Source organism: Sciurus vulgaris, assembly GCF_902686455.1.
Source record: "Sciurus vulgaris genome assembly, chromosome: 11".
Taxonomy (NCBI): domain Eukaryota; kingdom Metazoa; phylum Chordata; class Mammalia; order Rodentia; family Sciuridae; genus Sciurus; species Sciurus vulgaris.
Window position 1 is genome coordinate 50887425 of NC_136472.1, and position 14193 is coordinate 50901617.

Here is a 14193-nt window from a genome sequence, read left to right on the forward strand (position 1 = left end):
CTGGCCGGTTTGACAGAATAGATCTGAATTTCTGAAGCATACAGACCATGTCTTTCATCTCTCACTCTCCAGTTCCAAGAGTAATTTCTGCAAGTAATGCATAATCAATCACTCCTTATTGGATAAATTAATAACAAATCATAGAATAGATTTATACAATATTGGAAGATTGAGCTGAGTCTCAGCAGGAGACTTCCTGTTATCTTCAGAAGAGACAGGTGCTTTCACCAAATGCCAATTCACATTGGCTTTTTACAAATGTTTGAGAGCACACAGAGCTTCTGCTTGGGTCCAGTCATGGCACACTGTAGCCAGCACTGTGAGCCTTACTCCTAGGCCTGGGGGTTTATGAAAATAAGTGCTGAACCCAGTAAAGTGCAGCAATAGAAGCAGAGGGCAGCCACTTTGGTGAAGGAGCTCTAGGCTTCATGGAAGATGTGAAGCATGAGGGTGACTCAAGCACAAGGCTACTGTGAAACAGGAAGGTGACGGGAGCCACAATGACTATGTGAATCACAAGGGCAATGGTGGGACCAGCAGACAGAGGAGCCAGTGAACCTGGTTGCTGTGGTTCCATAGTCACTGCAACCAAGACCACAAATCCATTTTACTACCTCACACCTTGGCAGCTGCAGGAACTGGAAAGTGTTTTCCAAGAAACTCCGACCTGATGTGCTTACAAGCAGTTCCATGGAGCATGCCAGGACCTCCAGGCCTCCAATAACCTGCCCCAGCTTGATGTCGGCACATCTTGCTACACCAGCAACTTTTGCATAAATAGATGGAGGAGCTCAGGGAGTAGCACAGAAGCTGCAGGCAGCCTAGTTCTGCCACAGGGTGCACAAGCCAGACACCAGGCATAAACATCAGCATGCCACCAACCTTCCTTCTGCCACCCAGGTGCCCATGTAAGTCCTTATGGTCCAAAGAAGAAGTCCCCTGGAGCATCATGATTTTTCCTTCATCATTTTGAATATATCAACCCACTGCCTTCTGGGTTCCAGGGTTTCTGATGAGGACCTTATGGGGAAATTATGATGGAAGCACCCTTTCTCTCTGCCCCACATATGGTAATAACATTCTTACAGTGTCTTAGGGAACAAATTACGTACCATGATGTTTGTGCAGTGCTACAATCCCTTTGACACCAGGCATTCCAAGTTGAAAGAAAAGTGAATTGGATACCTTGTGTGTAGATATGATGAAGCCTTTACAAGCCAAAAGTTATTATAGACTTTTGAACTCAAAATGAAAAGGCCACTGAAGCATCTTACAGGTTTTAATTTCTAAACAAGTAAATATCAGTCAGCATAATCCACTAAAGCAAAAAGTTTCTCAATCCTTTCGTACTCTTAATATGAAAGTGGAAAGGTCTGGGAGGCCAGAAAGAGAGACTACCGCTGTGGGTTATACCCAGTTGTGACTGGGTCATTTCTGCTCTGATCTCACAAAGGGGCATCATGGGGGGAATTTCAAACACCAGTTATGTATAAGACCCTGAATGTGACTGCTTTTGTTGTTGTTGTTTGTTTGTTTTGTCTATAACCTTGTTTGGTGGTTTGGTCATTTGGGCTTTCAGGCTTTTGGATTTCTTTCGTTTTCGTTGTTTGTTTGTTTTTGGGGGGGTGATTTTTTGTTTTACTTTGTTTCTTTTTTTTTTCTTCCTTCCTTTTTAGTTAACATTGTTACTTAGTGTTGCTTACAATGTGTAGTGAAATTAGGAGTTTAGTGAAGGGATGACAGTGGCAGTTCCTCTCAGTGAGTTCCCTCTTTGAGGATACTCTCGTGAACCATTATAGTGTCCTGAGGGACAACTTGCAAGGAAGCATTGCTCAGGTGAATCTGGTCCATTGTATCCTCACTGAGACAGAGATGGTCATGAAAGTCCTTCTGAAGGTAGAGCAGAACTTCAGCTTCATTATATCCAAAGTAGATATAATGGAGACCAATGAACAACCAAATGTGATCAAGTTGTTTCAAGCTGTTGAAACCATTAAAAACATGTATGTGGTGAAGGAGCATTCAGGTGGAGGACAGTTACTGCAGCCCATCCTGGAGGCAGGTATGCAAGAGGAGGAGACCCAGCAAACGTTTAGGCAGCTCACATGATCTGTGTGCTACTGCCACAAAAAGGACATCACACACAGATCTGAAGCCAGAGAACATTCTGGTAAACACTGGAGGAAATATCAAATTTTGTGACTTTGACCTGAGCTGCAGGTCACAGCTAGGCAGAAGCTGGACATATTCTGCCACACTCTCCTGTACTCTGCCCCAGAACTCTACCAGCAAGAATATAACGATCCTGTGGTGGATGTCTACAGCCTGCTGTAGTTCTGCATTTTATGGTCACAGAGGAACCTCCAGTTCAACGTGATCACCTTTGTGCTACTGAAGAAGCACATGCATGCATGGCACAACTTTCCTGCTCACATTTCTGTTTAAGTTTGTACTGTCATCAGTAAACTACTCACCATTAACCCCACACCAGGGCCAACAGTAGACCAAATAATGAGGCACCCATGGCTGAGCCAGGATGAGAAATATTCACCAAGTCATTCTAGTGATCTACTCCCAGACCACCCAAGCACCCACAATAATGATAATCATATTTGACATGGGTTACATCCCATGTCTGTGTATCTGGGTATCTTTGGTAAACAGAAAATTTGACCATAGAATGGCTACATATCTGATGCTTCAGCACCAGGCAACTCAGGGAGCAGTCAGCATGTTCCCAATTAAGCACGTACATACAGAGGTTGGGCCTTGCCTGCCCACTACAGATTTTACCACCTTCTCTCCCCACAAAGACTAGTGCCATTGCACCTGCCCTTCCTACCTTCCCCTTCTTGCTTTCTGTGCATCAGCTGAATGAGAAGGATTAGTAGGCGGGGCATAAGGACAACAGAAGAGCAAGCCTGCCTTCTATTCCTCTCTGCAGCCTGGAGGTGATCTCCTCCACTCCCAAAATATCCCCCAACATGACCCTGAGCCCTCCCTCCATCCAGCCAGTGGATGATCATCAGATGGTGGGAAGCAAAAAATAAGTCCTCTCAGGGCACATCATCAAAAGAAAACTCCCTCTTCACTGGGAATCCCCATGGTGTAATTGTAGCCTGTACCCATGACAACAACAAGGACTGGAAGAGGGAAGGGATGACTAGGAGGATTGCCACCTGTATTCTGAGAATATGTTGCTGCAGTGTTTCCATGTGCTGGCCCAGAAAGCCTAGATTCAGAAACAAAGTTACTTCTATGAAGGTGGACAGCTAAGCTAGAGACAAAACCAGTGGACAGTCAGAAGATCCTGAGCTCCACGGATCCCGACATTATTATATGGGAATCACACAGACATGGATTTCAACAGATATAGGAGGGAGGAGAGCACATTTCCTCGGGCATCTGCATATGGATTCCAGTTACAAGAGCATGTACAGTCACCTGGGTATGAGTGAGCCCCTCTGTCACCACCTGGGAGAGATATCACAGACTATTTTTCCTGAGACACTTACCCTGGCCTGCTTTTCCCTGTCTTTTCTCCAATATTTCTAAGATACCAAAGATGGTTCTTAATAATTTTTTATTCCTAAATCTTATAATAAAATTGATGCTCCAAAGATTCAAAAACTGTTTTGACATCTATTTTCTTCTTCAATAGAATGGAATACACAGGGTAGATGAAATTATACAATATTGCATCAGGCAATGGAGGGAAAACATCTTAACTACAAGGACAAAGGTGTTTTTCAATATTACTGGTTTTCAGACCTTTTTTTTTTTGTCTAGTAGTTAAATCATTTTATTCTTTCATTATCTTCATGATACCATCATTTTCCATTTGCTCTTTTTCAAAATTGGGTTCAGAAAACTTCAACATGTAGAATGATATACTTAATAGTTATCTCAAATTAGGAAAAGGGGATTGATGATCACTGGATATAAAAATCCAAAAACTTGAGAAGTAGTGTGAATGAAAGGGAAGGAGGAGAGGTAGGCATCAGCCTACAGTAACAGTGGTATCCAAGACAAAGCAGGGAGTGGAAGACCCACAGCATTTCTAAACATGAAGATGAGAGAAAACGGAGAGAGGTTATGTGTGAATGCTGTCTCTCTATCTAAGAGTTTTCTGAAATCATAATAACATTCTGTGGGTATGACTTCTGAGACACACCACTATCAGATTTATAAACTCCATCTTATTTTAAGAGCTTCATAGCAAATGGTAATGATTACAATCCGGTAGATTGTGAGACATTTAGTAAAAGGTCAAATCAATTTATGTTCACTCTCTTGGCTTCTTAGGACACTACTGTAATCAGATACAGCCATACTGAGGACAAACTCCCAATGTAGGGCTGCAGACTGGTGTTCACCACAGCAGAGCACTGAGCTATACTACAGTACAGTAATGTACTATAACCTACATTGCAGTATTTATAAGAGTAGCAAGCATAGAAAGTTTCCTTTATCATCTAAGACGATCTAACATATAGCTTCGAAAACTCAAGTGGTCAACATCAGTCTCTACCTCTGATTCACAGCTAAAAACATAAAAGAAGCACTATTTTATTAGGCAAATATTAGACTAAGTTCTATAATTTACTTTCCAAAGAAAGATATTTCAGCCTGAAACAAAGCATTGTAGATTTTAAAAGACAACCAACCAAACAAACAAAAACAACACCAGATGCCATGAAACTTCAAAACCATTTTCTGAGGTTTTTAGAAAACTCTTTTCTGAATGCACTGTGATCTTAGCACTTTGCATGCTGATAAAACTAAGGTCGACATTACCAATTCTTGCCAAATAGACTCAGGCAGGTGCTCGTGAATTACATTTCCCTCCAACTATACATACTCCAATAGGTTAGCTATTCTCATATGTGTTAGTGCTGCCAGCTCCCATAAAATACTACCACTGATGAGTGGTAAATTCTATCTCCTGGACTAGTCTGAAGCAGCACAAATATACCAGCTGCTTTCAAAGAAAAAGAATTGTTCCTCTTGCTGTGTTGTCTTTCCACTCCTCCAAGAGTTGTAGACCTAATACACAATAAGTTTTCATCATTCTATCTAGATACATGGTCACCAAATGTCCTCTGCCTTCCCCATCTTGTTGCTGTTTATTTAGACACATAAAATTTCAAAGTGTTTGACTCCTCTGACTCAAGATCTGTGAAGCCTCTTCATTGTTATCTGAAGATGCCTCCCTTGGCTTGATATACGAAGCCATTCATAAACTGACCTCATCCCAACTAAAGGTTTCTCAAGATGGCTTACCTAATTACACTGCAAACAAAACTCTCCTCTAGAGAATTTCACTAGATTTCACAGGATTCTCTACCATCTAATTTTATTCTCCACGTATCAACTCATCCTTCAAGACCTAGTTTTATTGCAGAGATTTTTGTAGACCCAGGTATAATCAGACATACCTTTTTCCTTGCTACCTCAACCCTCTGCTACTATCATAGGTCTTTAAAAATATCATTGAACATATATTGTGCGCCAGATAAACCATCAGCCTTTTTAAACACTGTGTATTTCTTTTTGATCCCACCCCCAAAATACTCTAAGATATGTATTATTTGAAATGTATAAATAAGGAAACATAGGCGTAAGGAAAACCAATGCTTCTCAATTTATGCAACTCTTGAATGTTGAAACACCTGTGACATGTTACTGAAAGTACTGGTTTACATGTAGTATATTGTCATCTACAGTCACAGAAGAGTACAAGCCCTGAGATCTCCATGTGTGTATCTTTTTTTATTCTCAGCACAGAGCCTGGGACATATTATGTAAACAGATGGCATGTATTGAATGATAAAATGAAAGGAGAACAAATACAATGAACATTTTTGACTCTAATGCCTTTTTCATTTTAGATCTAACGTCTTCATCCTACTTAGGAAATAAGAACCAACTTCAGGACATAACTTGATCATAGCTCTACTCTCCAATGTAATATTAATGATTCCACAAATTATGAAACAAAATACTATAGAACACATTTCAACTCAGGTGGCACAACTTCTACCTGCCTCTGAACTCTCAAGCATGGCAGGTCATCATGACATCATAACAGGTCAATAAGACAGGACAGCAGATCATTATGACAAAAATGAAGGTGATTATGATATAATGGAAGGTCATTATGCTACCACGGCAGATCATTATGACATCATGGTAGATCATTATGACACCACTGCAGATAATTATGACATCAAGTGAGGTCATTATGATACCATAATGATAACAGAGAAGGTCATTATGACATCATTTTGACACCATAGACAATTATTGTAATACCACAGCATTTTCACATCATGGATGTCATTATGATATCATGGATGGTCATTATGATATCATGGATGGTCATTATGACACCACAGCAGGTCATTATGACATCACAGCAAACCATTTTGACCTCACAGCAGTTAATTATGACATCATAGTAGATCATTATCACACCATAGCCAGTCATTATGACATCATAATAGGTCATTATGACATTGTGGCACGTCATTATGACACAACAGGTAATTATGATGTCATAGAAGATCATTATGTCATCACAGCTGGTCACTTCTGGACATGACTCTGTCCATCGGTTTCACATAGCACAGTCAGTAATGTACATGGTAGTTTCTTTCCACTTTGACTCCTGGAATCTGCCCAGAGTAAACTGTTATTTGTCTCAGCTCCAAACTGTCAAGAACAGAAATTAAGTGGACAGAAATTTTTTAACATTAAGGACTCAAAGGATAATATCATATGTTTTTCTAATTCTGTTAAGATACAAGATCTGAGTGGAAAGGAGAACTCTAGCAAATGGTTTTACAAGATTTTATTCCTCAAATAAACCAAGCTCCTTTGTACCTCAGAGCCTGAACACTTGCTCCTTTGCCTATAATCTTCACTCCCAGGATGCACTCAGGGCTCACAGTCTCCCTTCATTCTGATCTCTACTCACATGCTTTATCCTCAGAAATGCTTCACATACTGGTAATTTCCTAAATGGCAACATGCCACTCTCTGTGCCTTTACCCTTCTAGTCTCTCCATAACATCAGCGTTTCAGCAGCAGCATCGCAGTAGAAGCAACATGGCCAGCATTTATAGACCTCTTCATTTTAGCAAAGACTGTGTTGTACTTTACACGAATTGGGCATATAATCCTCACAACTAGCATTACAGTTGGTCATTCTTATTGTATACCATGTTGTACACAGGGAAACTGAAGCACATAGAGGTTAAACTTACTCTAAGACCCTCCACATAATAAATGGCTTGCAGGTAGGGTAAGAAGATTAAACAGGAGATGAAAAGGAGAACAAGAAATTTCAGCAGAGTGAAATGGGTATAGACATTTTAGTGTGTGTAGTGAATATTTTGTGTTTTTGTCTAGTTATTATTCATTCCACATTACAACTACTATTAATTTTAGGAATTCCTCTTAACTCCCACTCTCAGTTCATGTAACTTAGAAAAAGTTGACTGTGCATGTCTCAGTTCTAAAAATGAACATAACCAATTCAAGAAATTTCTCTTGATGCCATCGTGGGCTTGGGCACAGTGAAAGTCTCTTTCCTTGGAACTGCTGGGCTAATGGGATTCTGGAAGTACAGGTGGCCCTATTTTCTTCCACTTGCTCACTACCATAATGCCAGGGTTTGGGTGTGAGCTTTGACACTCATCTTCCCTTTGATCTTGGGCAGGTCATTAAACCCTCATCCTTTCATTTCACTTCTTTGAAAAAGAAATTGTGCTCAGTACTATTAACTGTATCATTATTCTGGTTATTCATTAACTCTATACTTTTCTTTGTGAAGGAAAAAAATCACCCAAATTAACAAAGTAAGTAACTAGAATTTTTCAGGACACAAAAGCCAAACTAATTTTGAGGTCAAAGCACAATTACAGGTAAGTTTAGAGCCACCAGCACCTGTAGGCACAACACTGACCTAATGCAGAAGCAGAATCCCTAATGTTTACCCTGAGCTACAAATGAGTTAAATTTGTATTAGCTATTCACTTAAATAAAGCAGTCAGTTCATTGTGTATTCTTTGAGAAAGTGTTCCATAAAAAATTGCTAAAATTGAAGTTCTGGCACTTAACAGATTAAATTACAAGGAAAATTCACTTAGGGCTGACACATCATTCCCTGGAGAAGCAGAATAATTGAGGTGTTCATGAAACAACAATTATCATTGCACAGCATTTTTAAAGCCAAAATTTGCTTTGAAGATCATGGATACATTATGATGAGGCAGACAGACATTACCCCCATTGTAAGAGAAACTGATGCTCTGGATGTTACCTGACTCATACAAAAAGTGTATAGCACTTTGGAGTGACTGGCATTTGAATTTTGTGTTTTTACTTCTATTAGACTACCTCTTGGTAGCAACTATCTCAGCATCACCAGTAGATGACACTGCTCTTCATTTTGTTTTGTGTAACAGAAAAGAATGTTGAGTTTTTGAACAGGAAAATGTCGAAAATTGTTATGAGAGATCTAGACCAACTGAATGACATTCAGCTGAGTTCAGATGTGCTTATTGTCTAGGTTTACACAACCAAATACACATCAAGTGATGTGATAGCTTCTATACCAAATTTCAGGCCCAATGCCCACATGTATGATTGATGGAACTCAATTAATACTACTCTCTGCTGCCCGATTTCTTAGTGACACCAAGTTATCTCAGCATGTTACAGCTGCCCTGAAATTTCTCCACTGACTTCTGCTACAATTGGGTATTGATTGAAAAATTCTATTACTGTACTTAGTTACACAGCTTTCAATAAACAGGTCACAGATGGCACTGTGGCTGGTTTCAAGGAGAGTCGAAAGACCCGAGAGCAATGGGATACCTGAGAAAATTAGCAAGAAGCCTTAAATGCCCAAGCAGAACACATGGGTCTCTGAGTTTGAGCATGACCTCGTAATTTGGTATGTACTGATTTGTTTCTGGCCTTCAAATGAGGCACACCTGCTAGAGTAAAAAAATGAAAAATGTTTAACAACTTGATTATATTTCAAATAAAAGCAAGAATAAAAATACAAATAAGCACCTGGCATATGATGGTTTGCGGTTTGAAGGAGCTAATACATTCCCAGTTCAATTAATGTTATTGTGCAATGCCTCTATCCTGGGCACTGAATTAGGTGCTCTCCTGTTTCAGGCACTGAGCCTGGTATAGAGAACTAAGAAAGATGAGACAGGATTGCCATCATCCGGATGCCTTAATCCAGAGTTGGCAAATTACAACCAACAAGCCAAATCTGACCTGCTATTTATTTTACTAAACGAAGTTTTATTGGCACACAGCCAAGCTCATTAACTTACATGTTGTCTTTGGTTGCCATAGTGGTTGAGCTAGGAGTTGTGGCACAGATTGCAGGCTCCACAAAACTACAGTAACTACTACCTAGCTCATGACAAAAAAGGTTGCCCATCCGTGGCTTAGACTATCATGGGAGTCACAGGCACTAATGAATGATTTCAATGCAATGTCCCAAATTCCTGATACTCAAAACACAAGGTGATATGAAAACTTTAGGGAACAGTACCTAAGTTTCCCTCAGGCTGCTGGGAGGGAAATGATGTATGACCTGTTTTAAAGAGAATGAACAGAGCAGGTTTGGATGAAGGTAAGGATAAGGAAAAGTTGCTATCCTAAAGGACCTGAACAAACAAAAGGCAGATGTGAAAGCAGAAAAATCACATGTGCTCATAGAAATGCATCCTATGTAAGAGCAGTTGAAAACCTGAGTCTCAAGAGGGTAGGGATCTGGTCATGGAAAGTCTTGCATGTCATGTTGGGGTGCTTGGGATTCAATCATAGGGAAAATCAAGCTTTTAAAGGTATTGAACAAATGCATAGTCAAATTTGTATTCCAGATACATCTCTCTTGGAGCAAAGAGGAATATAATTTACAAAAGACAAAACTAAAAGCAATTACATTGAGAAGGCAATTCAACAATCTAAGCAGCAGAACTAGGGACCTAGGTTGCAGTTGCAGCGTAATTTCTATTCAGCGAAATTAAAAAAAGAATACCAGTGTAGAGTAATATGTGCCTTGTTGAGGAGTTTCTTTATATATGGTGCTAAGTGAAAACACAGTCAACATCTCTGAGTTTTTTCTGCATTGGAACTAAATACAGATATAGACAATCACCACGAGGCATCTCAATGGATATTGATCCATAAGGTAAATAAGAAAAGGGAATCACAGATGCCAAGAATGTTTTTCCTGCTGATACAGTAAATGCTTCACACACATAGCATTATTTACTTCTATCTACTGTCACAGGTAGGTGAATATCTAAATGCTACTTATTTAAAGTGAAGAAATGGGTCTCCTTTAAGATTATGGAAGTGCCTAGTAGAGAAACAGACATGGCATGGGCTTAAAAAGTTAGGTGTCAACCTTTATGAAAATACTCGGAGAAACAATCCTGACTGACTCTCATCAAAGTAAGAGGGTTCTCATTCAACAGATGTTTTTAATATATATCCCTTCACACAAGCTTTGTGCAAGCACTCCAGATGCAGAAGAGGCAGACTTGGACCCTGGCATCACAGAAGTTATAGTCCATGCTGCTGGCTCTAAACAACTCACATAGGTGATTGAGACTATAGCTTAGAAAGAAAGCAGTTACAGAGTTTTAATCAATTCTGCATTTTGACTTTTTTGCAGGGGTGAAGTACTGGGAATTGAAGCCAGAACTTTACCACTGAGCTACATCCCTACTTATTTTTTCTTTTTTCTATCTTTCTTTCTTTCTTTCTTTCTTTCTTTCTTTCTTTCTTTCTTTCTTTCTTTCTTTCTTTCTTTATTATTTTATCTCACTAAGTTGCTCAGGGTTTTACTGACATTGGCCTCTCACTGGGCCTCCCAAGTTATTAGGATTACAGGTGTGAGCCACTGTGGCCATGTTGATCATTTATATACATAAATAAGCTTATTAGACCCATTAAGTATAGAGATAACTGGAAAATCTCAAGAAGGGATAGCTCTTAATTGATTTCTTCTTTGAAAAGTATTATTTATTAATAATAAAATCTGGTTTATTTGACGCTTAAAACTCCTGGTAAAGTTTGCTTGCTCTTTCCTCAAAATCTATTCTCCATCATACATGCCAAGACAATCAGTTTTAAGACTTAGATCCACATTTAGCATAGCACGATGTGAAAATAAGCATTTAATAAACACCTTTGGATGGGGATAATGGCTTGGTCTGGGGAATAGATTGAGCTACTGGCCATGTGTACTTTGCTGGAAAAATTGTCTTTCCTTACCCTCCAGTATCAATTCACTCTCGATTAATATAATTCATCACATATACTCCAGACTCCTACAGTCATAAACACTAATTACTTTGTCTGAATTACCAACATGGGGCCTTGTTTACAAATGCCTGAGTTTCCCATTTGGAATAAAACTCCCTTTTGCCTGACACAAACACATGTGTAAGAATTCAAAAATATGTACAGAACACACTAAATATAAACTCCTGCTATTTTTTTTTTTTCCTTTGGTAATGTCCGGAAACCACAAAAGATAAATAGGGTTCCCCACAGTTGATAATTAATTTTAAAGTAGAAGCTTATGATGTGACTCTAAACTCTGTGACAAGATAGAATAACCTGCAAAACTTTGCCTTAGGTGATTCCTCATGGCTTTTACAAATTAGCCTGGTTTTGCAAAAAATTGCAAGCTTTTCTAAGAATACAGCACATTAGAATTTTTCTCTGTCAGTCCTTTCCCAACCTATAGCTAACCATATACCATATTAGAAAACAAATAGGAGTAAAAGTTATATTAAATTATAGGTCTGGAAAACTATAGCCTGGGATAAGTTTGACTGCTGACACAGTATTGGGGGATAGAGGGATAATTGACACAATCCAATAAAAGAAAGATTGAGAGAAAATAAGAAGTTAGGTAAAGAAATAGGTGTATCAGTTTGATAGTCAAATTATACTTCCACAAACTGGGTGGCTTAAAAACATAAATGATTTGTCTCATAGTTCGGGAGGTTTGAGTCTAAGACCAAAGTTTCAGCAGCAAAGGTTTCCTCTAGGAGCTTTGAAGGAGAATCTGCTCCTCAGCTCTCCCTGGTTTCTGGTAATTTTCTGGCAATTTTGTACTTATGTAGCTTATAGAAATATCATCCTTAACATCTGCCTTCATCTTCTAATGGTGTTTTCTGTTTGTGTACGTGTGTGTTCAGATTTCTCTTTCTAACAATGACATTTATCATACTGGATCAGGCACTCATTATACTCCATTATTACCCCATCATCTACCTAACTATATCTGCAGCGGCTCTATTTCCAAATATGATCACATTCTGAGATACTGGGAGTTAGGTCTTCAGCATGCAGATTTAATTCCACTCATTAAAGTAGATAGAGAAAAAAATAACATTGAGTGTAATGAACTGGCCACTATGTTTCCCAAAATGCTAATGGTTTCTTGACATGGAATATCTTAGGAAAACCATTACAGAAACTCTGCATGTCAGAACAGTCTCTAAGATGGGAAGAGGAGGAGGAAACAAGTCATGGGCTGTCTCCTGCAACTTCTGCCTTCTCTTAGTCCTAGTACACCTCAAAGAGCATCAACTGCCCTGTGACTCTAGATGGTGATATGCTATCACTGTGGAGCTGTGGGGGAAGCAGGAACCTCCATGGGTCTGGTAAAGGTGGACATGGACAGGGCAATTGTTGAAGCTTCTGCTGGGAATCATGAGGTAGGTGGTCCCAAAGCCTGGCATGTGACCCCAAGAAAGGTGATATAATCAGTAAATTCAGACTGGTGGATTGAATTCCATGATTATATGAATGGTAAGGGCCAGTGTTCAGCTGTTGCAGCCAGGAAGCAAGGCAAGAAGCTCAGGCCCACAAGACAGACAGGCCCAGATGGTTGGAGGAGGTTCATAAAGTAGGCCTGGTAAACATGTAATTTAAAAACAGCAAAACATAACTATCAGCATTGGCATGGATTATGATGAAAAGAAATGTACTGATATGGAGAGTTAGCTATGGGTATTATTAGTTTCCTACAGCTGCCAATAAAAATCATGGTTGACTTCAACCGAAAAAATTTATTCTCTTAGAGTTTTGTCAGCTAAAGACTGAAATGGATGCATTGGCAGGGTCATGTTCCCTTCAGAGGACATTGGGGAGAATATTTCCTTGCTTCTGTCAAGCATCTGTTGGTGGCCAACAGCTCTTGGCATTCTGTGGCTAGTGGTTGCAGAACTCTAATCCCTGCCTTTGTCTTCACATGGCTGTCCTTCTGTGTGTCTTCAGCTTCACTTATAACTTTCATCTTCTTACAAAGATACAAGTCATGTTAGATTTGGACCTGAAGGTCTGATGTTAATTTGATCACATCTGCAAGGACCCTATTCCATATAAGGCCACATTCATTAACACTGAGGGTTAGGACTTCGATATTTTTAAGGGAATATAATTCAATCTTATAAAAGTGAGGATTAAAAGAATAGACTTCTAGAATTGGACATATTCCTGATTTATTGCTTGTTCTTAGATGTCTCTTCAAATCTCTTCAGACTGGAAATTCTATCTCTTTAAAATTATATTAGTGATTCTTAATCTTTTATATGTAGGACCTTCACCACAAAAATGCATGTAACTTAGGGAAGGGGTGCTAGAGAAGAATAGAGTTCCTTCAGATTAAGTAGAGGGGGGTGAAGGGAGGGGGAGGGTGCATGGGGGTAGGGAGACTAGAAGAGTGAGACAGACATTATTACCTCATGTACATATGTGACTACATGATTGATGTGATCCTACAACATGCACTATCAGAAAAAATGAGAAATTATGCTCCATTTTTTATGAATTATCAAAATGCATAAATGCATTCTACAGTCATATATAACTAATTAGAACAAATACAAAATAAATTTAAAAATGCATCTAACTATATAAATACATGCAAGAATTTCAAGGAGTTAATAGGTCTCCTAAAACCCATCCCTGAATCCCTGAGATCTCTGTCCCACCCAGTTGATCAAAACCTCTCCAAACTTTCTCAAGTGACAATTTTGAAACATTTTAGAAAGTTTTAGAAACATTTTTCTCAAATTTTATGAGCTTTATGAACTTCTATAGCAGGGAAAGCTCTCTTTAGACCTTGAAAATAAA

The 14193-nt window shown here is 39.1% G+C and overlaps 1 protein-coding gene across 2 annotated transcripts in view; it reads right to left on the bottom strand.

Moving 5' to 3' along the window:
* NELL1 (neural EGFL like 1) overlaps positions 1-14193 on the bottom strand; it is an 892614-nt gene that overhangs the window by 248204 nt on the left and 630217 nt on the right. The window lies entirely within an intron of this gene.